Genomic DNA, 23,790 nt, shown 5'->3' with positions numbered 1-23,790 from the left:
TTCACCTAGGTCATACTCCTTTGCATATCAATAAAAGTCATCCATTTGCATGTGTCCTCTTGCATTAGAGTAATACCATTTCATAATTCAACCTAAGCTTAGGTCATTATCATATCATATTAGGGTCATTTGTATAGTAATTGTCCCTTTACATATAGTGTCAAAACTAGGTTTTGTCATACTTGAGTAATCCAAATCTTTGATAAACCCTAAGTCATTGTTAGGAAGTCTAGACCTTATCAAACTTTTGTCTTTTTGTCATCAATGTCATTTGGTCAAACCTAGCTTAGTATCCAAGCATATAGGGGAGACATTGTCATTTTGTCCTTTGTCACTTGGTCCTTTGTCACTTGGTCCTTTTGTCCTTTGAGGTCTAGACATCATTTCAATTTCCTAAGGGTCTCTTTTTATATTTGCATCCCTAAAGGTTTGTCAAAATCTCGAAAAGCAACAAAAACATAGGTTGCATTCTTTCCATAGATTGAATTTTCATTTATTTAGGTTGCATTTTGTTGCATATCATACATCATCCTTTTAAAATCAAAAATCCCAAAAATATTGCATAGTGACATGTCTATTGAAACAAGGTTCCAAGCACCAATGATGCAACAAAGTTTGACATATCAACCGACAATGAAATCACAATTATATCCAACCCAACAATAAAGCAACATTGATCAAACTTTTTATGATGAAACAAGTCTCCAAATACAAAAACTAGAGGAGAAACTAGCTCAAGAAAATGAGATTTTGGAACAAAGAGTGAAAAACATTGAGAAGAATAGATCACAAATGTCCAAAATGTTTCAAAAATTTCTAGGTCGAAATCCAAAGATTGAGCCAATTGATGTAAGATCTCTTCTTGAACAATCAGACATACCAGCTCTCCTCTCCCAAATAGAGATGATGAAACAATTTCAAGAAAAGAGACAACATCAATTTCAACATTATGTGCCTCCACAACAAGAACAAGAAGGTGTTTACTATCAATCAGATTTTCAACCAATACAACCAATGGTTCAACCAATTGTTCAACATATACAACCAATACAACCAATGGTTCAACCAATTGTTCAACATATACAACCAATACAACCAATGGTCCAATTTCAACAATATGTCCAACCAACTATACAATGTCCACAAATAGTTCAACCAATGGTGGAATATCAACAAGTTCAATTAACATATCAATGTCAACAACCACAACCAAACATTCAAAAACAAAGGTTGCAGCCCACACCAAGCCAAGTTTCAAACATGTCGAAACAATTGAACCAAGTCCAATATCAAAACATGACATCAAACCAAAAACAAGTTCAAATTCTAGATCCAATCATGTCAAAACCTTGAAAGAAAGGTGGATTTATTGCAAGGCTCTTAAGGAACCTACCAAGTGAGTTCTTTGAAGAAGATCAAGATAATACAATTCTGTCTAGCAATGCCTCATCCCCCCACAAACAAATTGACTCTCCAGTGGCATCTATCCCTACACCTCTAGAAGTTTCACAAGAACCTTCCATATTGTCCTCATCAAACAATACACCCAAGGATGCAATTATCCAAGGGCTATCCATAATTGATTGCCAAGATAATCCAATTCATGATGCACATCCTTGTCATGTTTTAGAAATACAAGACCCAATGCCACCATGCACTTTATTGCCATTACCTGTTTTAGAGGACCCCATTCGAAGTCCCTCGTCCTCATGTTCAAGCATTGATTCCTTGCCAGAATGCATCACAAATGTTTAAAGTGCATTTCCTTCATGCCAAAACATTGATCCCTTGTCAGAATCCCCCATGCATATCCAAAGTCCAACCCCATGTCAAGAGGATAATTTAGAGCATGAAGAAACGTGTCTTGAAATAGATGAAGATCAAGATCTTGAAACCTTATCATCCCATCCAATTGTTGACTAGGACCCCATATTCCCAAACACTCATGATGATTCCCCTATTCTTGTCCATCCTATCCAAAGTCCTATTTACACTCCATTCCTTGAGAAAGATCAAGATATTCCAGTCCATCCAATCCCAAATGACCCCCTTCCATTTCATGAAAAATGTCTTTTCAAATCCCATTGACATTCCACTTCCTAAGAAAGATCAAGCTATCCCTTCCATCCTTTTTGATGATCCCATTAAAAGTCAAGAGCAAAGCACCTTTAAAGAGGATTCCAATGATCTTCCTCCTTGTCAAGATCAAATTATTCCTTTAAATCCTCCACGAGATCCTTTTGTTCCTCCATCTCCTTGTCTTAATGCTCCATATACACTCCAAGATCGCATTTCTTTTGATGATCCCATTATTTCTCCCATTCCATCTCTTGAAGAGCCTGTCATTGAACCATATCCACTACAAAATCCTAGTCCCCCTCATGATCCTAATCCCCCTCATGATTCTAACATGTCAGTGCAAGATGTTCATGAACCCTCGACATGCATAATGGGTTCTTCCACTTTGGTGCAATCCGATCCACTTCAAGATCTCATTATTTCTCTCATATCATATCCACCTCATAATGGACTTATGTCTTCTTCCCAAAGAAAAGATTATCCTACAAGTCAAGATATTCATAAAGGCAAAGGAGTAGATCTTCATAAGAAAGAATCTCTTCATGTTAAAGAAGATCTTAAGGGTCATGTCTACACAGCTCACTCTCAAGACGTTGGTATCCCTCCATCAAAATCAAAACATACACCTTCCCCATCATACCTTCCATCCATCTTAGGTCCTTATATCCCTTCGTCCTCTATGCAAGGTCAGCAAAGGCACACATCCTTGAGTAGATTTCATCAATCCAAAAGAACTCCATTTCATTCATATCCATCCATGCATTCCTTTCCCCCTCCAAGCAATTTGGATGTTGAGCATAAAAGTTGTAAGTTTAGCAATCCACATGTATTCAAGGATCAACATGTCCAATATAATCGACATGTCAAAACAAAGAACAAGATGATCTATAAAGAAAAAGAAAAATCCAAAAGGTCACAAAGGCCCATTGAGAAAAATAAAGGAAAGTCAAAATATGTATGGGTTCCTAAATCCCTTGTGCAAGAAATGCACTCCAAGGAACCACAAAAGCATGAAAAATCAAAAACCATGTGGATCCCTAAGCGGCTCCTTCAAGCACAAAAGCCAAAAGAAACATCAAAATTGGCATCTAAAATTGTTATTCCTCTATCTAAACTTTCCAAGTCTATTCCTCCATCACCTTCTTCATCCATTTTGGGCCCTTGTGTCCCAAAATCCCAAGCTATTCCTCCATCCAAATCTCATAATCTGAGATCTATTTTTCCTCCATCAGTCCATCACCCCTCAAGGTGTGTGCCAATGTTGATCTTGCCAACATTTCCATCCACTGAAGCACAGTTCTTCCAATACCCTATCCATTATCCAATGCATATTTTCCATCCTTCGATCCCTTTGATCCCATCCTTTGCATAAATTTTTGCCCTAGTTTCATCTTATTTTATTTTCCATGTCCTTATCCTACCAACGTCTTTGAGTATACTTGTAAAGGTCATGGTCCATTTATTTCAAGGCTACTATCCAAAAAAAAGAAAAAAAAATATGCTTGAGTCCTTCTTCCATCCCCTGTCATGTGTCCATCTTCTATTGAAAAAGTCAAAATACAAAAAAAAAAGTGAGAAAAAAAAGAAAAAAGAAAAGAAAAAAGTAAAGCAAAAATAATTCGTCCACTAGTGAAAACCTGGCAAACAGGCACCTTGGGCAAGTACCATGATGAAAACTTGGCAAATAGGTGTCATGCGTAATCCATTAACTTCTTGCACACCACACTTAGGGGCAAGTTTCCTCCTTCATATCCTATTGCCCTTCATTATCCTATCATACCATGTCATACTCCTCCATTATCCTATTGTCCCTCATATCCATTTCCTCTTTTCACCTTTGATCTTGACAAGGCTGAGGATCGTCATGAGCAGCATGAATCTTGTTTGTAGCTTTTAGTCCATCATAGCTTTTGGTCTTTATCCATTTTCTTATTACAACCTTTCATCCATATTCCCTGGCTTATTGCAACTTTCTGCCACTATCCCGTATCCTATCCCGACCTTCAGTCCATGTCCCTTATCCATTCTTGGTCTTGCTTATCCTATTCATATCTTATCACTATCCATACACTCTTTTTCATTCCTTGATCTTGATCTAACATAAGGACGCAAAATTTAAACATGGTTTCAAAAACCTCTTGATATGTCCCTCATGCCATGTCACTGCTTTACATTGTCATATCCAGTCTCTTGTGCCATCATGTAATAGCCCTTGAAAATTGCATCTATATTGTCTCCATGATAAAAGGCATTTGTCTTCCCTCTGTCCACCAACATTTCAGAAAGCCTATTTATTCACCTATCATATTCCTTGCCTTGGTAGACACTGGGGGCAAAATCATAAAAATTGAAAAATGTCCTGAAAAAAATCATAACAATTGAAAAATGTCCTGAAATAAATTTAAAAAATTGAAAACTGTCCTGAAAAAATCCAAAAAAAGAAATCAAATAATGTCCTGAAAAAAATCATACAAAAATAAAATAAAGTCCTGAAAAAACAAAACAAATATATCCCCTCTATGCATAGATAGATTGTTGAGCATACCTCCAACGACATGTAATCACACACTGCGCTTTACTGAAATCACGCATTCACATATGAACTGTTCAACCAAGCATTCAAACTGCTCCACATTGTCTTATCAATCGAACATCAGCATCAACATTATCATTTGTCCTTGTCACTACTATCATGGGTCTTATACAGGGTGTGGTATACTCGAAACTAGATTGTGTCCTATCTTAGATGAGGTACCGCATGTCCTGAAACCAGATAGCATGATCATCCTATCAACACTTTCAACTTTTGACAATGAAGATCAAGATGTTTGTTTGACTTGTTGGAATTAGCGAGTCTTATCATTTATTGATTTATCATCGATCATGTTCCTATGTTGCTCGATGATGTCACTGAGTGATTTAGAGTAACCGGGATGGTTCATGGTTCCTTCTTTTTGTTGTGTTTGCTGTTTGTGGAATGTTTGTCACAAACTGGGGCAGCTATATCATTGGGTGTTTGTGATAAGTACGTTCGCTTTGTGAATGCCGCACATACCTCACCCCTTGATGTATGCACCCTCGGATGCTTCACTCATTCCTTGTGTGCGATGTGTCTATCTTTTGCAAAAAGGGTTGCATTTCAGCTCTGGCCTTCATTGCCATGATGCTATGCGTCCATTTTGCTACATTAAATAAAGGTTCTCACCTACAAAGTGCATTATTGAAAGCAAGTTTTTCTTCGTCTCTAACTGTCCTCTATCTCATTTCTTCTTACTAACATTTCTTCCGTCAGTTCAGATAGTCAGTTCGGTTTAGTGCTCTGATTTCCCCAAACACATATGCTGCATCCTGCATGCATTGATTAGTACATTTGCATTATATCAAACATCACATCAATCATCATATCAAGCATTTTATCCATTTCATATTATAAATGCATCAAAAACACATAAAAATACATTCATACATGGTGCATAAGTCATCCATACATAGAAAATAAACATACGTCATAACACATTGCATCCCATCATATAGATGCATATCATATCATATATCAAAATAATATCAGAGTACAAAATTGGACTGTTTGTCCTAAGTATGGCCCACAGGCTGACTACATAATGTCAAACTACATTTGTCTCTGTCCTAAGGAGCACATGCTTCTATCACTGGGTGCTCCCTCTGTCCTCCTCATCCCTGCCATGTCTCAAGGATGATGTCCCTCCTGGTCTTGGCTGTGGTGGTCTCATAGGTCCACTCACCCCCATGCTGCTCACTGACCTCCGAGAGCGTGCCTTGCTCTTTGTCCTCGATTGTGCCTGATATGATGCTGCTCTATACTCTGGTGGAATTGCACTCTCATATAGTGTCCTCCAATGGCATATCTCCTCTTCAGTCTCTACCAACATCTATGCCATTTCACGTGCACTGGCATCCCTAATCGACCCAATGTACTCAGTGACTCTCTGCCCATCTTGCTGTGTCTGGGCTATTGCTGTATCTCAAGCTGCTGTGAGTCTGGCTATCTTCACTCTAAATTGATCTTGCTCTATCCTCAAGATGGCATTCTATCTCTCTAATGTCACAATGTGATCATGCTGACTCACTATGGTAGCCCTGCACATCTCCATCTCCTCTATCCTAGCTGTCTCCGACTCTATGGGTATATCCTGCAATGACTCCTGATTGCCTGAATTGGCTCATAATCTTCATCCTCATCATCTCCATCCTCATCATCCCCCTCATCCTTGTCATCCCCCGCATCCTCTCCATCCTCATCCTCATCCCTATCCTCATCATCTCCCTCCTCCTCTCCAGTGAGTGGGAAGTCCTCCTGTCTCCTCGGTACTAGAATGTCAGGATCTGTCAATGGCACTGGCCGTCATCATGCAAACCATCTCTCATACTCCTCTATCATCCCGGCATCCACCACATCTGATCTCCAATCCCACTATCTCTGTTGTAGCTATGTGAAGTCAGCATATGCTATGTGTGGCTGAATCATCCTCCCCCACTGACTCGTCTCTCTATGAGATCGGGCAAAGTGTGCAGTCCCTCTAGGTACATCCTGCCTCTCTCCAAACTATCATCTGACTCTCTCTAGAAGGTACATCTCAATCATTCTCTAGTGATTCACTAGTTGCCCAATCAGGTATCTCTCCTGTCTGCAATACGATAGCTCATCACTATCATCTGACCATCCAGGGCAATCAAGATATGGCCTCCATGTGAACTCTCTCAATTTGTCTAGCTCGTGTCACCAATACAGTATGTATCCAAAAGGACCCTGTCTCAGTGCTCCCCCATAGCAGTACACATATGGTCGATGTGGTAATACCTATCTCTCTACAATTGGTCGACATATGGCTATGTGCTCAAATGCCCATACCTGTAACAGTATGACTCCACAGCTCAAAGTCTGCACTCCCTGATATGCTATCTGATGCAGCTGAAAATATAGCATAGCAAGTACACATGGTCCCCATGCATACACAGTCCCCTTTGTCACCATCTACTATAGCACTCTTCCATATCCAATAGGGAAGCCATGTCCTCATCTGTCTCCTACTAGTAGGCATGCTATAACCACGGCTATCACTACATATCATCGATCGTACTTTGATGCCATGGTCTCCCAGCCAATCTCCCTCTCTACGATATCCAAATCATCTACGTCACACTCAAATAATCTGCACAACACATCTCTCCTTGTCACTGGGTCATACTCTATCATCTCCTCATGAATCAGAATGCGGAGGATATGCCATACATCCTCTAGTTTCACAGTCACCTCTCTAGTCGCCAGATGGAAAGAGGAAGTCTCTGAATGCCATCACTCTGCCAATGTGGTGAGTAGTCCTATGTTTTCCCTAATCTTGGGCATGAATGTGATATAGTATATTCCAATTCCTACTAATGTATCTCTGCCTATGCTCCTAAGTCTATGTCGTAACATGAAGCAGTCAGGTCGGTTCTCCTGCGTGATCAATGGATGTTGTCGACTCTGCATCACAATTGGGGCACACTTTGTCAGTTTTAGGGTTTCCATCTATGGGCTACATTTCCTTGTTTCATGTCCAAATCAAGGTGTTTCTAATCTATTTTGATCTATCCTACCCTTATCCCCCTTTTCGGACCCTTCGCATGCTGTTTTTGCCACTTTTTGCATTTTCTATGGGCTCTGCAATGTCCCGCAAGCAAGTCAAATTCATGAAATTGATAATATGGGTTTTTGAGATACATACCACTGATCCCACATCATCTAGTCATCTATAGGTGCATACACGTTCCCTGAGGTGATCTGCCATTGGAATGTTCACCATCTCTCTGCAAGTGTCCTTTTCTAGAGCAACAAATCCTCCTCTTTGACTAGTGCAAATGAGCACTTTTCACTCTCTTTGTTTCATTTATAGATCTTTGTCAGTGCATAGATGGACATGCACCCTCTCCATATTATGCTGGTCATGGTCTTTTGCACCTTCAATTGCTTGTCCTTCATGCATCCAGTCTTCGATTGTCAGTCTGTTTGCTCCTATCATGTTCTATCATTATTATCGATCAATTGGCCTCTTTTCTGGATGTTTCCGACCAATTCCTCGAGGGGGCATGCATATTTCATTCTCTGTATCTGGGGCATTTTCATTATTGTTCTTTGAAACAATGCTTAAAATTGCATTGTCTCAAAGAGGGGCAAAATGTAGACATCTAAAAATAGTCAATGCTTACGGAATCATACTTTAACATTGGTGCATTGCCTTATTTTAGGTTTTTGCATCGCATTAACATTTCTCCTATGTTGTGTACTTGGTCTTTATCATTTGCGAGCATCGAGTTCTTCTTCTACATTCTTCATTTTCCTCGCTTTCGATTTTGGTCTTGTCGATAACAATCTTCAGTCATGATTTTGATCGATCTTATCCTATCGCATCAATGTGCGTGTTAATTTGTCATCATTTTGGACATCATCAATCCTAATTAGGGTTTTGTCCTCTTTTCAATCTTGTCATCTTGCGATCGATTCATCATCAATCCTTGTCCTTCGATCAAATTGTCATCAATCTTGTCATCTTGCGATCGATTTGTCATCGATTGTTGTCATTTTCAATCTTGTTGTTTTGCAATCGATTTGTCATCGATCATTGTCATCTTCAATCTTGTCATTTTGCGATCAATTTGACATTGATCATTGTCCTTGTCAATCTCGTCAATTTTGCGATCGATTTGTCATCGATCCTTGTCCTCTTCAATCATGTCAATTGGCGCATTTATCAATCAAATCACTTATCAGCATTGGTCTTTTATCAAGTCAAAATCATAATCGAATCAACATCAATTATCTTACATCAAGACCTAATTGTCATCCTTGCATTTCTAATTCATCTTCTAGGGTTTCATGATTTATTCATTTAACCTTGTTTGTCATTTCTCCCTCTAGGTTAAATAGTTTATTTATCCTAAGTCTTCTCATCACAATTAAATGTTCATTTAATTGGCTAATTAATTCCTCCCTCTTTTGTGAATTAAATTAATAAATGAAAAATTGTTAATTAATTCACTTAATTCCTAATTTCCTCATTTTCTAATTTCTCCTAATTCCTAATTTTCTAATTTCCTAATTTCTAATTCATCTAATTTTCAATTTTCTCCTATATTTCCCTTAATTTCATGGGAATGACATAGCAATTTGTCATAATTTGTCATAATTGACAATCAATCAATTTTGACATAGCAATTTGTCATAATTGTCAATCAATCAATCTTGCATAGAAAGTGTCAATTTTGTCATAATTTTTCATAATTGTCATTCTTGATTTGAAATTTCCATTCGAATCTCCTCATGCTAATCTTGTCTTTTCTCCAATTTGTCTATAAATTGGATGAATTTCTTCAATCAAAGCCCCTGGTCGAATCAATCACGCTTCTAGTACCCTTATGCTGTCATCTTGTCTTGACAAATCTTGCTTTCACATTAGGTTTATGCACTTGAAGGTGAGATCCACAAAACAAAGCTATTTGAAGGAGAAAGAAGGATAATGGAGCCACATGAAGGAGACATCTGCATTTGGTTTGCTTAGATTTCATTTAGAATGTCTTGTCTTCATGTTTTCATTGAATGTTTTTAGGATTGTTATCACTACATTTTAGCTTTCGTGATTGAGCTAGGCCAATGTTTATATTGCTTTGATGATTTCCACATTTCCTATCTACAATTGAATATCAACTTCTATATATATAGAAATGTCAAATGATTACAAATGTATGTCCATACACAAATATGGCATAAACGCCAACTGAAACAAAATGTATGTCTAAATACGTGAATGTATGTCCATATACAAAATATACATGCCAACTAGACATGTAAGCATCACAAAACTATCTATAACATCCTAAGCTATTGATGGATCATCAAAATCAATCCTCTTCGCAACACTACATAGGGTAATAATGCCTAACTGGAAATGTCAGAGCTGACAGTTCATCATTGCGACGAGAAGAACGAGAAATTGGCCACGCGACAACATTCGATTGAGTGAGACTGATGATTTTTTGCCAACTGAAAAATTGTTGCCGTAATAAAACCCTGAGCGTTCGACCGAGTTGGGGGAAAAATAGGACCATGCATAGGGTAATAATGAATTGTATCAAGTATTGTTCATTAAATGAATTGTATTGTTTTGTTGATTAAATGAATTGTATTGTTCATTAAATGAATTGTATTGTATTGTTGATTAAATGAATTGTATTGTTCATGAATTGTATTGTTCATTAAATGAATTGTATTGTATTGTTCATTAAATGAATTATATTGTTCATTATACAAACAACACTTACGATGAAATGAAATGAATTGTATTGTTCATTAAATAACCATTATTAACCATTGTTAATTATTGGAATGAAGATTAAAGATTTCCATGATAACACCACGCACAGATGAGCAACAATTTATATGATCGAATATCAACTTCTGTATATATAAAAATGTCAAATGATTACAAATGTATGTCCATACACAAATATGGCATAAACGCCAACTGAAACAAAATGTATGTCTAAATATGTGAATGTATGTCCATATACAAAATATACATGCCAACTAGACATGTAAGCATCCCAAAACTATCTATAACATCCTAAGCTATTTATGGATCATCAAAATTGATCCTCTTCGCCACACTACTTGGCTCTGAAGGATCCTGCACGAGAAAAACAAACCACGATTAATATTAGTTATCTTATATAATTCACATTCGAAAAGTTAACATAAAAATGAACTATAATTGAACTATTCATGTTTACCTCATCTCCACGTTTTCTCTTCGGCTTTGTAGGACTCTTGATGTATGTCTTTAGTAGAGGAGGTATGTTTTGAATATTTTCATACACAACCTACATATGTTCAGAAATATGACATTGATACAAGTTAGCATATAATTGTTACTAATAATAACAAATTATATCTACTAATCACAAAATAAAATAAACACACATCTACTTGAGGCATCTCTTCTTCTTCTTCATCTTCAGGTATATTGGGTGTAGTCATCAAGGATGTGAAGCCAAGAATTCTCTGTATATATACACAACAAGTATATAAAACTATCAATCTATGTCTAGACGTGTATAATCACTATAAGTTATTTAAACTATTCATTCAATCATATTTGCATTCAAATTACCTTTCCCTTGTCTCCAACTGCACTACTAGATCCTAAATGACACTGCCCCACACTCGTGTTGCTTGTGCCCTACAAGAGTAAAATAAGATATACATGCAAGTTACTACATAATCTAATTAATACCAATATAAATGATGAGTGCATGTATGTACAATAAAATACAAACGACTAGGTGCAATAATATATGTACTGTCAAGCTATCAAGGCCAAATGAAATGGCTGACAAGGTGCCCTCTTGAATCTATCTCAACTCCTCCTCAGTCATCAACTGTTAAATAGACCATGTAAATAAAAATTAGTACTTAATATTATCTAGATTATAAATATCCATTTAAAATATAACATGAACTGTGAAAATATAAATCTTACCACTACATCATCAATGTATGGTGATGGTGCCTCCTTGCCTCTAGCATGTGAGGACTCCCCAGGGTATCCTCCAGTCTGTGTCATAACATCTGGTGCATCATGCATCTCATGCACCTCATAATCTACACTATTCGTAGGAGGATCAACGGGCTATCCAACTGGACCCAAGCATATGTGCCCACACATGACACAACTATAGGGCATGCATATGTGTGGAGCCAAGGATGACATGTTAGCGCCACCAGATCCACCACTACCATCAAAAGTAGACTGAGCTACTGACCCAACCTGAGAAACCAAAAGGCTACTCAAAGAGTGAATAGCCGCTATGGTCCATGAAGCCACCTCGCAAATGATATCAGGATGTTGCACTGCAGGTGGGGGATCAACAAGAGGAGGGGGAACATATGGGCCCTGGACTATTCTGACTACCCCAGGTCTATTTTGGGGCATACCTAAACCTACACCTTGGAAAGGTTGGATGTCAAAGTAGTTAACATGTTTGCGTAAAACAAACTTAGCATACAATTTTTTTATGAAATAAAAGGGGACATCAAGATTGTTGTTGGGTGGTTTGTCAAAAACCATCCACCAACGATTCCAAAAGTTTTTCACAATACCATCATTTGTGCACCATTTAATAGAAAGTATTATTTTTTGGGGGTCTAAGGGTTGACTAGTGCGGGGATTCACAAACAATGAGGCGATAGCGGCTTTGGATATCTCGAGATCCTTGATATCCTTATATGACAAGCCATCTGCATATTTTTACCTCATAGAATCTCACCACAAAAGGGCATAATTGTGCTCCTCAATCATGGTTTCCATACTCTTTATGATCGACGTGAGAGGATCAAACATTGGGTTTAGATGAGGGATCCTACGCTATACATCTGCAATCCCCCTCAATTCATTCAAATTTTGTGCAATCAAATCCTGAATTGAGGGGGGGTTTGGCAAAGGAGGGTTTGGTTGTTCCAGTTGTGGTTCATCAATGTTTTCATTGTTATCCCCCATTTTTAACCTAATTGAAGGTAAACAATTGAATTTAATTAACAAATTTAAACAATTTTGTATTTGATTTAAAAAACCTAGTTTTCATGAAAAAAATCATATTTTCAATGAAAAATCAAATAAACATTAACAAAAAATACAAAAAAAAAATGAAAATGAATGAAAATGATTGAAAACAATAAAATTCTTACCTTTCAATCTATTTTTTAGCAATTTTTGGCCAAAACACCGGATATCGGGTTTTTATAAAATCGTGCAACCCATGAGTTAAAAATGACTCACAGGCTGTCACTGTCGAAATATATTTGTCTCAGAAAATTGGATATCCGATTTTTATACTTAAATTATTTTAAAATAACATATATATTATATTATTATATTATATAATATATATATTATAATATATTATTATATTATATAATTATATAATATATTTAATATATTATATAATTATATAATATATTATTATATTATATAATTATATAATATTATATAATGTAATAATATATTATATATTATATGATATGTAATATATAATATTACATTATATATTATATAATATATTTTTTAATTTAAAATTACAAATAAAAATCGGATATCCGATTTGCATAGGTAATTACCATGCCAAGGTGTACTGACACCCGGGCCAAGCAAAAAGTCAAGATGGATTTTCGTGTTTTTAGGCGAGTGGAGAAGGCTATTTTTTTCACATCACCACTTTTTGGTCCCCCATGATCCTGCACTAACCCTTCCATGTGAAAAATATTTGTGTTCATATGGTGGATGCTTTGCTGATTTGTGCATTTGATATATTTACATTGTTTGCATAATGATGAACACTTGAGTGAATGGTTTGGTAAATCTTCTTATAAAGATTGTTTGAGTAGTTACCAATAAAGGTTTTTGAAGTATTGAATAATTATTTTACTATGGATTCACCTCCCTCTCAGTAGTAATCGGATCCTCATAATAACAATTGGTATCAGAGCCTAATTTCCTTAAAGGCTTAACCACTTGGGAAGAATCTCTAAGGCTAACATGGGGGAAGGTTCAATGAGTTAAAAAGAGCTTTCACATAGGTTTATAGAATCTAAAGAAGCCCTTGGTGAACTAATGGTCAAGTACAAAGCTTCATTGGCTAAGAGAAGAGAACTGGCTGAGCAATTGTTGGAACTTAGTGAAAATAGTTCATCTGAGCAAGCAAACATTGATGCCTTGTATAATGAGGTGGAAAAGTTGAATGATGAAAAGATAAATCTGAGGAGAGAGTTGGAAGCCCTTACCATCAAGATGAGCCAAGAGCTGGAAGCCAAAATGATAGCTGAAGACATAATAAGAGATAAGGAGCATGAGATCGTTAAGCTGAACCGAGAGATTGGTACCTTGCACGCACATCTTCATGAGGAAAAAGAGGAAATACAAGTTGATCTAGACATGGCTATGTCTCTTAGAAAAAGTCTCACAAAGAAGAATGAGGTGCTTACCAAGGAGTTGGCTGATGCAAATGAGTTACTAGCTTATTCAACAAGAGCACTACTATGCTTGATGAGCATATTCAGACACAAAGGCAAAAAGGAGATACACATGGCTTGCAATACACAACCATTGAACAAGGAGAGCCATCTGGTACCAAGGTCATCATGCATAAAGCCAAATATGCACCAAAGACTAAGAAGAACACCGGTAAGAGAACCTACAAACTAGTATGTTTTAACTGCCATAAGCTAGGTCATACTGCAAATGTTTGTAGAAGTAGATCTAGTACTTTTGATGGATATAGACCTAATGCATATGAAGGATATAAGTCTAGTACTTTTGATGGATATTGCTTCAATTGCAACAAGTATGGGCATAGATTTGTTGAGTGTAGGTCAAGAGGGAATAATCAAAGATCTTACATGGGTCAGAGGTCTAATGGTGAATGACATAGATCTTACAATGACCAGAGGAACCCTACTTGGAAAAGACCTTATGTGAACCAGTCTAGTCCATATGAAATGGATAATAGATGGAATGTGATATGTTCAATCTGTCACAACTATGGTCATGTAGCTATCAATTACTGGAGAAGAACTAATAGAGGCAATGCTGGACCCTAGAGAGCATCTGGAATTGCATTTTTCCACTATCACAAATCGGGACACATTGCAAGGTTTTGTAGAGATAGAATGAACCAACCGGTTAATTAATCTATTGACTGGAAAGGAAAGAAGATGGTAGATGTGGAAGAAACTAGAAGTGAGATGAATAAGATATGGAAGAAGAAAAGTGAGGAGAAACCATCCAAGGACTCCAATTCTTCACCTTGTGTGGAGAATCCTCACTGGAAAACTAAGCTATCTATAAAGTTTAGGGGGAGCATAATGTCAGATCCATTTCCAAACCACCTATATGGTATATGGTAAGTCAAGTATGCATATTTTGATGCAATATGATGTTATGAAGTGATTTTGAATTGGTTACATTTCAAACTGGTAAATTGGATGTGATATGTGAACCGGTAGCAAGTTCTATAGTTTAAAGGTGATTAGGATATGTTCAATCAGTTTAGCAAAATGCAAATAAAAAGGTGTTTGATAGTCTCATGTTTCACTTAGCATTTTTGAGAGCACATCTGGAGGGCGAAAAAAATATAGAAGAGATTTTGACTGCTACTTTGGAAAATTTGATAGAGGATTGAGAAGATTGTGGAAAGTGTTAATGTGAAAGTTGATGAGTATTCTGACAGATTTGATGATACCAATAAGTCTAATGCAGTAGATGAACAAAAGCTAGTGATTATTGAACCGATAGTTCAAAATGATGCTGAGAAGAACAATGTGGAGGATATTGCTCAACCGAAAGATGAAGATGAAGAAGAAGAACAAAAAGAAACTTCTATATGGGAACCAGTTATCCCTAGATATGTAAAGTTGAATCACTCAATAGATCAGATAATTGGAGACAAGAATGCTAGAGTACAAACAAGAAGAAACATCAGAGAAAGTGCTTGTCTGATTTCCATAGTTGAACTTAAGACAGTGAGGGAAGCTCTCAAGGATGATGACTGGATAAAGGCTATGAATAAGGAGCTTGATCAAATAGAGAAGAACAAAACTTGGTCACTTGTCCCTAGACTAGCTGATAAAAATGTGATTGGTACTAAGTGGGTGTTTAGGAACAAATTGAATGAAGATGGTGAAGTTGTTAGGAACAAGGCTAGATTAGTTTGCAAAGGATATGCACAAGAAGAAGGTGAGGATTATAGAGAAACCTTTGCACTAGTTTCTAGACTTGAAGGAGTAGAATGCTACTTGCATTGACAATATTCAAAGGATTCAAAGTATACCAAATGGATGTTGTGTTTACATTTTTGAATGGAATTCTAGAAAAAGAGGTTTACATTGAACAACCAGATGGGTTTTCATTGACTGAAGACAAGGACATGGTGTGAAAAAATTATAAAGCTTTATATGGGTTAAAGAAAGCTCCAAGAGCATGGTATGAGAGACTCCATTCACACTTGATAAAGATTGGATTTTAAAGAACTAGTGAGGACAACAATATTTACTTGAAGACAGAAGGAGACAAGTTATTGATTATAGAAGTGTTTGTAGATGATATCACATTTGGAGGAGATGATGACTTGAGTTTAAATTTTGCAGAAGAAATGAAAAAGGAATTTGAAATGTATTTGATAGGCGAAATCAAAATTTTCATTGATTTTTAGGTCCAACAGATGAAAAGTGGGAATCTTTATTAGCTAGTCCAAATATGTGAAGGAGGTGTTGAAAACCTTTGGAATGGAAGATTGTAAATTGGTTGGAACCCCTATGGTTATTGATTGTAGATTATCCAAGGAAGATGATTCAGATCTAGTGAATGAAATTGAGTATAGACCAATGATTGGGAAACTATACTATGTTGTTTATAGCAGACCGGATATTGGCAAACTATAGTGGCTAGATTTCAGAAAAATCCTAAAGAGACTATTGATTATGAATTATGCTATCCATACAAAGGAAACTTCTCTTTGAAGGACACATATGTTGATTGGGTAGGTAATATAGATGACTGAAAGAACACAACCGGTGGTGCATTATTTCTAGGAGGAAGACTGGTATCCTCGACTAGTAAGAAACAAAGTTACATTTCTCAGTCTACAACAGAAGTAGAGTACGTGGCTACATCTATGAACTATACTCAAGTAATATGGTTGAGACATGTATTGGAAGGATTCAAGGAGACTATGATAGAACTAGTGGTCATATATTGCGATAATACAAGTGCAATAAGAATTTCAAAGAATCCAATTTGCATGCTAGAACAAAGCATATTGAACCGAAGTATAATTATCTGAGAGAAAGAGTGTAGGAAAAGAAAGTGAGGATGGTTCATGTCTTAAGAAAGGAGCAGTTGGCTTATATCTTCACTAAGAAATTTCCTAAAGCAACCTTTGAGTATCTCAGAGGCAAGCTAGGGGTTATAACCCTATAGAAGGTCAACTAAGATGTTGTTGTGGCATCAATCCAGTGGACTAATTGAAGATATTTCATTGTGGATTTATGAGAAAAGGGATACTCCTTAGGGGAGCAACATAGATGAAGAAAACACTAGCAGCAAAAGATGAATTTGACACTTTTCATCTTTGGCATTGTTGTCAAAGGGAGAGAAGAAAAGTGATAGGGGGAGAAGAAAAGTAAAGGAGGAGAAGAACAGTGAAGAGCAAAAAGAGAAGAACTAATGAAGGGAGAAGAACAAGTACACCAGTCATAACAGTTAGTGTTTTAGTTTTTCTTGATGATCTTTTGGTGAGCTTTTGGTATAGCTATTTTGGTGTTTCCATCAATGCCAAAGGGGGAGATTGTTTGCATAATTGATGAAGATAATGATGGGGAGATTGTTGGCATATGGAGATGTTGATGAGATGAAGATGACAAGTAAAGTTGATAGCAATTGTTGGCTAGATGATGATGATATAGTTGTAACTTGTTTGATGACTTTATTTGTGTTGTCATTGATGGAAATCATGTTTTCTTAGTCATCTAAGTCATCTAGACCTACCAGTATAGCCTACCTGGTAGTGGAACCAGTTGACAAGGTAAATAGGAACAGGGTGATGATCAAGTAACCTATATGGATGATTGGTGAAGTGTTAGATGTTGCAATTTTACAGGAGTGTTGGAGACTGGAACATGCACCTATGTTCCAAACCGCATCAATAGATTCAATGTACTGAGTGAGTTATGATTGACTGTTATGAACTATTTGAAGAATAATTTATACTGGTAATAGATCTTTAACCAGTAATGATTTAAGGCTTGGCGGTGGATCTTATCATGACCATAACTTAGTGATGACATGTCAAAATCCATGTGTAATGATAAGATTGTGTTTGAGCACGTACAAGTATTATATTTCTTGGGAAACAACAAAGTGCTTAGAAGAATGTGACAAGGGTTTGATTTCTTATCAAATCGATGTGCGATAATGTGCGGTGATCATTCAATGGTGGAAATTGTCTAGAAATTTGTTGTAATGATCTGTAATGTATTTTTGTGAATTGTTTTGCCATGTTAAATGTAAATTCATTATATTTTGAATGTAGTTAGGGTTATGTAGATGACATAACTGAAAAGTGTATTTAGGGCTAGTTGGAGAAGATATTTTGTGTTGTTAGTTTGAAGAGAAGGTATTTCCAAATGAGATTGAAGTATCTGCATATGTGTAGCAGATTTGTTCTGAAATGGATCTGTACTAGCAAGCAAGGAAGTGATGTGATCAAATCATTTTCTCTGTTGTTCCCTAATAGTTACAACAGTTTGAAATCCCTTACTCAGGTAGATCCTAACATGTCTTATATTGTAAATCCTTTCACCGAGTGGCTCAATAACTTGATTTTTAAATCCTCTAACAAGGTTACTCCTAACAAGGCTGAGGCAAAATGCCTTAACTAGGTGACTCCTAACATGATCTTATCTTAACCGGGCTAGGCCTTCAACCGGGTGCATTCTAAAAGAGTGCAAATATTTTATGGGTGCTAATTACCACTATGGTTTTTCACAGTTGGTTTTCCACGTGAAAAATATTTGTGTTCATATGGTGGATTCTTTGTTGATTTGTTCATTTGATATATTTATATTGTTTGCATAATGATGAACACTTGAGTGAATCGTTTGGTAAATTTGATTATGAATATTGTTTGAGTAGTTACCAGTAAAGGTTTTTGAAGTATTCCAAAATTGTTTTACTACTGATTCACTCCCCCAATTAGTAGTAACCGGATCCTCATAATAACACATACTTAATCACTTAAGAAGAATAAAAGGAGAGAGAGTTCCTAAAAAAATTTAATCACCTAAGATCTACGAAAAGGAGAGAGAGAGAGAGAGAGAGAGAGAGAGAGAGAGAGAGAGAGAGAGAGAGAGAGAGAGAGAGAGAGAGAGTAAACATATTTAATCACCTATTGAAGACTAGAAGGAGAGATAGATCCTAAAAATATTTAATAATTACCTATTGAAGACTAAAAGGAAGGGGAGAGAGAGAGTTTTATATTTAATCACCTAAGAAGTAGAGAGAGAGAGTAAACATGTACTTAATCACTTAAGAGAGAGAGTTTTTATTTTTAATCACCTTTAAAGAAGACTAAAAAGAGATCTAGAGAGAGATAGAGATGCTAAAAATATTTAATTACCTAAGAAGATGAAAGGAAGAGAGAGAGTTAGTGAGAGAGACTAGACATATTTAATCACTAAAAGGAGAGAGAATCTTAAGGGGATCTAGAGTAAAAAGAACTAAATATAGTAGGATAGTAAGAGAGAGAGATCCTAAAATTCCTTCTATTTCTATTATATTTAATAATTTTATTAATTTAACTCGGTTGATGAATTCTAAAGTGTAATGATGGATACCTATTTTCTTCCTATGATATTGATGTAGGAGCATCCCCAGTTCTTGGCAATCTTGCATCAACCAAAATATTTATTTTCAGTTTGTTTTTTGTTTTGCAGTTTTAGCACTTCTTTCTGCATTTTCTTGCATTTTCTCATTGGATCTTGTGGAGTTGGATTTTTCTTATAATCATGATTATCTTCTTTATTCCTAAACCGTGGGATGTTTGGATAATTTTCCAGCAAATTATTGCTTTCAGATTTTGAGGTAGTTTTTTGGCTTAGAACATTAGAACTGCTTGGACCTATTTTCTATTAGCAAATCTTACAGATACTTTCCATAGCTTGTGGAGCTCTAGTTTGTTGTTTCCAGCATTTCTTGGTGTGTGGATGACCCTCCCTCTAATCCATACTTCTTCCTTTGGATTTTCTGGAGGATTTTCATTGGTAGAGGCCGACATGGTGATTTTACACGTTTCATCATGTTCATCATTGTTTGATTCTTCTTAGGCCTACTGGATCTCTCTAGACCATATAAATTAATATAATTTAGCTTGTAGAAGTAAGTTATTGAGACCATAAAGATCTATCTTGAGGTTAAGAGGTCTGGTATTGACCGAGACTGTAATTGAGTATGTTTGTATCAGGCTAGTGAGCCGAATCTTGTAGCCTGCATGTTACTGATAGATTGTAAATAGTTTTTCATGATATAATCAATCAGTTCTACATTGCCTCCATCATCTTGTCTTTCTTTCATTGTGTTTTACTCTTGCTACACGGTCCGGATAGATCTCATTGAGGTCCCTCCTAACCATGACTACACCAAGTGGTATTAGAATGAGATTTTATTTCAAAGATTGTGTTGTCCTGAAGATTTTGTTGTGGGGTGGTGGAGTATGGATTTGACCTGCAGTTGCAAAGGACTGGCATGAAGATGGTGCGAAGAGGAAATAGGAATGGTGGAGTGCGTGGGAATGCAGACCCTACTGTGATGGAAATGTTGAGAGGAATTGCAGCCCTGTTAGAAGTTGTTGAAATAACCTAGAGAAGAGGTCAACATATTGAAGATGTGAGTAAAGATGAGGAAGAAGAAGCACTGATAGAACAAGCAACAAATCCACCAGTGATCGATCCAGATGAGGAAAGGATCTTGAGGGTTTTGAGTAGGACAAACACCAAGCCACATTTTACCCCACCAGAGTATGATGGCAAGTTAGATTGAGATGAATTGATGGATTGGATCTCAAAGATGGAGAAGTATTTTGATTTTGAGAATACCACTGAAGAAAGAAAGGTGAAATATGCTTGTACTAGGTTGAAAGGTTAGGTGTCTCTTTGGTGGGAAAATTTGCAGGTTGATAGACAAAGAAGAGCTAAAGAGAAGATCAAATCATGGGAGAAGATGGTTGCCAGGTTGAAATCAAAGTTTATGCTAGCTGATTACCCAGTAAATCTATTCTAGAAGTTACAAAACTTGAAGCAGAAATTGTCTAATGTGAAGGAGTATATTGAAGCATTCTACAAGTTGAATATCAGATCCAGACATGTCGATGATGAGGTTGAACAAGTTGCGAGATATTTGAATGGATTGTGGATGTCTATAGAAGATGAACTCAGTTTGATGAAGTTGTAGAGTGTTAAGGAAGCTTACCAATATGCCTTGAAAGCTTAAGAGAAGTTGAACAAAAGATATGAGCAAAGATAGAGAAGTACAGGTGGAAGGTTTTCAGGAGGAAGATTTCAAGGAGGAAGAGGAACCTATACAGATTAGAACAAAGACAAGGTATTAAGAAAAGATGAAATTTCATACCAGAAGGATGATAGAAATTTCTATCAGAGAAGAGAACTTGATAGTTAACGGAAAGAGGGTAATGGAAAAGATGATAGAAGACAATATAATAGAGTGTATAGAGGAACTTTCTTTAAGTGTTGAGGAGAAAGACATCATGCTTTTTAATGTAAGAAGGCAGAGAACACTAGGAGAACAACATTAGTAGAAGAAGACCCTACCTGATCAACTAATAAACCATAAGATGGAGAACTGTTGATGATAAAGAGAGCTTTGTGTCATACTAGAGAGGATGAAGAACCCTTGTAGAGGAGAAATTTGTTCAAGATCATATGTAAGGTATCCGGTAAGTGTTGTAAAGTCATTATTGATAGTGGTAGTTTAGACAAATCTTATTTCTGAGGAGATGGTGAATAAGATGAAGTTGGAAAGATTGAGACACCTTGCCTTATCAGATAGCATGGATTCAGGATGATCATAAGTTGTTAGTAAGTGAGAAATGCTTGGTGAAATTGAAAATTGGAAATTATTATGATGAAGTTTTATGCGATATTATGCCTATGGATATTTGTCACATTTTGTTGGATAGGCCTTGACAGTATGATAGACAGACAATACATGATGGGAGAAAGAACATATATACTATTGTTGTGAATGGGATGAAACAAATCTTGTTACCCATGGAGGAGGCCCTGAAGAGTGAAGTTTGTACACATGCTAGAATCTATTTGGTGGATGGAAGGAAATTCTTGGATGGAATGAGACAAGAGAGTATGTGTTTTTTCTTAGTTCCTAAGAAGACAAAGAACCCAGAGCATGAAGAACAACCAAAGGAGATGAAGGAGTTACTGACAGAGTATGCATACATCATTTTAGATAATGTACTTGATGGATTACCACTTGTGAGGAGTATCACTCATTGCATGGACCTGATTCATGGAGCTAGTTTTCCTAACAAAGAAACACATTGGATGACACCAACAGAAAATGAGGAGCTAAATAGACAAGAGAAAGAATTATTGAAGAAAGGTTGATCAAAGAAAGTTTGAGTCCTTGTTCAATACCAGTCATGTTAGCACCTAAGAATAATGGAGAATGGAGAATGTGTATCGATTCCAAATAAATAAACAAGATCATAGTGAATTACTAGTTTCCTTTGTTGAGGATGGATGATGTAATGGATTATTTGAGTGGAGCCAAATACTACACAGGTAGACTTGAAGAGTGGATATCATCATATTATAATCACAAAAGGAGATGAGTGGAAGACAACATTCAAGACACCTGAAGGATTGTATGAATAGTTAGTGATGCCTTTTGGGTTGACTAATGCACCAAGCACTTTCATGAGATTGATGAATTAGGTATTAAAGAAATTCTTGGGTAAGTTTTTTATTGTGTATTTGGATGAAATTTTGATTTTAAGTAAGATAAAAGAGGAGCATTTGTTGCATTTGAGACAAGTTTTGCAGAGGTTGAGAGAAGAGAAGTTGCTTATAAATCTAAGAAAGCATAGTTTCATGAAGGAGTTAGTCTATTTGGGATTTGTGATATCTGCAGATGGATTGAAGATGTACTATGAGAAGGTAAACCCAATTGTTGAATGGCCTACACTGGAAAGCATTGGAGAGGTAAGATCATTTCATGGATTGGCTAGTTTCTACCAGAAGTTTATCAAGAATTTCAGTTCAATTTGTGGCCCTATGACTAAGACAATGAGAGGAGATAGGAAAGAATTCAAATGGATAACTGCAACAAATAAGAGTTTTGAATTGTTGAAGCAAAAGGTGAGTGAGCATCCTATGTTAGCTTTATTAGATTTCAACAAAGTATTTCAAGTGGTCTATGATGCAAGTGGGAATGCAATTGGAGCCATGTTGAGTCAAGAGGGGAGAGAAGTAGCTTATTTCAGTAAAAAGTTGAATGATACAAGAAGGAGATATTCAGTGTATGATTAGGAATTTCATGCCATAGTTCAAGCCTTGAAGAAGTGGCGACATTACCTATTTCCTAAGGAGTTTGTGTTTTATACTGATCATCAAGCTTTGTAGTATTTGAACAACTAGAGTAACTTGAATCAAAGACATATGAGAAGGGTAGATTTCTTCCAGAGTTACACCTTTGTGTTGAAGCATAGGAGTGGAAAATCGAAAAATTTTGCTGACGCGTTGAGTAGAAGAAGTTTGTTGACAATGATGAGAGTGATAGTATTAGGATTTGAAGAGTTGGAGATCTTGTATGATGATGACCCATATTTTGCAAAACCTTGGAAAACATGTAGAGCACCAGTTATGGTAGATAGAAGTAAGTGGCTGAATTATTTCATGCAGGATGGGATGTTATTTAGAGGAGTTCAGTTGTGCATACCTAAGAGTTCTATGGGAGAGGATTTGATAAAGGAGAAGCATAGTGGAGGATTAGCTAGACACTTTATTATTAAAAAAATAGTAACATTGGTGAGTGAACGTTACTTTTGGCCTCAGATTCA

This window comes from Cryptomeria japonica, chromosome 7, assembly GCF_030272615.1.
Source record: "Cryptomeria japonica chromosome 7, Sugi_1.0, whole genome shotgun sequence".
Classification (NCBI taxonomy): Eukaryota; Viridiplantae; Streptophyta; class Pinopsida; order Cupressales; family Cupressaceae; genus Cryptomeria; species Cryptomeria japonica.
The sequence above is the reverse complement of the archived record's forward strand: the minus strand, read 5'-3'. Positions refer to the sequence as shown.